The sequence below is a fragment of the Capsella rubella genome, unplaced genomic scaffold (assembly GCF_000375325.1).
Source record: "Capsella rubella cultivar Monte Gargano unplaced genomic scaffold, Caprub1_0 scaffold_353, whole genome shotgun sequence".
In the NCBI taxonomy this organism is placed as follows: Eukaryota; Viridiplantae; Streptophyta; class Magnoliopsida; order Brassicales; family Brassicaceae; genus Capsella; species Capsella rubella.
The window spans coordinates 982-2,869 of record NW_006238582.1 but is presented as its reverse complement, the minus strand read 5'-3'; the positions used below and the strand labels follow the sequence as shown (position 1 = coordinate 2,869).

At 51.2% G+C, this 1,888-nt stretch overlaps 1 pseudogene; it reads left to right on the top strand.

Annotated features, from left to right (window-relative positions):
- The first annotated feature begins 59 nt into the window (after positions 1 to 59).
- LOC17874170 overlaps positions 60 to 1,888 on the top strand; it is a 2,439-nt pseudogene continuing 610 nt past the window's right edge.

Here is a 1,888-nt window from a genome sequence, read left to right as displayed (position 1 = left end):
ATGTTCTCGATCGTCGAGATAAGGGAAAATCTCTTAGCACAGAAAAATCCGTGTTTGACATGTTTGAGGCGTGCGGGATAGAACCGGGGATTGAGATTCTGATCCCAAAATCGCGTCGTCGCCCATGGGATGCTCCGGAAGGGTATATTTGCCTTTACGAAGATTTCTTTTCGGATTGCGGTCTTTGGTTTCCACTCCCGCAGTTTCTCGCGAGTTACTGTGCTCGTCGGGAGATAGCATTTTCTCAACTCACCGTGGCTTCTATTCGGAACGCGGTGGGTCTCGCAATCCTTGCTGCCGCTACCGGTGTCGTCATGGACTTGGATCTTTTCGAAGAGCTTACCAAGTACCTATTTGGAAAAGAGAATCCGGGCATGTGTTGTGCTAGTTCGAGAGCTAGTTTTAAAATTGTTGATGGTGCTAAGACCAAAGTTCGTGCGTGGCGCAAGTACTACTTTTTCGTGAAAGTTACCGAGCTCTCCGTTGAGGACCTCAGCTTGTCGTATGCTAGAACATGGAACCTAGACCGCGGTAGTTCTTAGTTGGTCCGGAATCGTGTGATCGCATCTTCTTTCGTTTCTCTAACTGATGTTCTTATGTTGATTTTGCAGGAAAGTTTGGGCCAACAGCAGAGGACACCGAAGACTTTCGGGCGAGAGTTGCAGCGGTAAAGGCGAGAGGAACTTTGTGGTGGCCGGATATACTCAACCATTTCAACTCTTGTGAGTTTCTTATCTTTGTTTCGTTTCCTTGTATTTCGATTCTCGTTTGTATTTTGTTTCTTACAACGTAGCATGTTGCAGGTTCTCGATCTTGCCTTAGGATGGGTGATTGCGAGATTCCCGATTACGCCGATCAATTCGACGGAGATGGCACGCAGGTCGACGAGCCGCAGATCGAGCTTGGCCCCATGATGTTACCCAACGCTTCATTTCAGTGCGGTTTTGGGAATGACGTTCCGGTTGGTGACGTGGACGTGGCGGTGGAGACCACGGATGCTGCCGCGCCTGCTGACGATCGCGACGCCTTGCGCCGGGCTAGATCTGAGGAAGTGAAGGCTGCACGCGACGGGAAGAAGGTTTCGAGATCCGCAAGTGGTAGTGCTCCGCCATCGTCCGGTCGAGGAGATACGTCTCGGAAGAGGAGCTCGCGCGGAAGTCCTGTCGGAGGTTCGAGTGTTCGCCGGGAGGCTAGGCACGAGGAGCCTATTCGTGAGATCGCCGAAGGAGTTGACCATTCATTCTCCTTCAACTATGGTCGGAGGGATCGGATGTTTTTCACTCATGGAGCTGCGTGCGCTGATCTTGCTAGCAAGGTTCGCGGAGACTTTGCTTAGTTTCCTGCTGTTGACTCTCTCTGCGGGAGGGAGCTTTACGAGGATTGGGCTTCTCGCTCTTTTCAGGTTTGTGTCTTGCTTCTGTTTCTAACCTACTTGCTTTCATCAAGTGTAGTTTATGAGATTTTCGTTTCTGCAGGCGATGAGTCAGACCAACCGTTTGGTTGGTTTCTACGAGGAGCAATGTCGTGCCGCGGCGAGAGACTCTGACTTGGCGAAGGCTGCTGCTGAGGCTTCGGATCGTTCTGCACAGAGCCATTTGAGGAACTACAATTCGGAGAAGAGCAGGTGCGCTGATCTTACGAGGCAGCTCAAGGATAAGAAGAAGCAGTATCTTTCCGAGACCGATAGGCTGAGGAGGGCCCGTGATGAGAGTGCCGCGGCCGAGCGTCATAGGGTTGCTGGAGAGATTCACGAGTACCGTACCCGTATTGATCGGATGGGGAGACACATCGTGGGACTTCGTGAGAAGAAGAAGCCTCTGTTGATGCTTAGTCAGGTTTCGAGCATGGAGAAGTGCCTTAAGAAGATGGTGATAAATGGTACGCACAT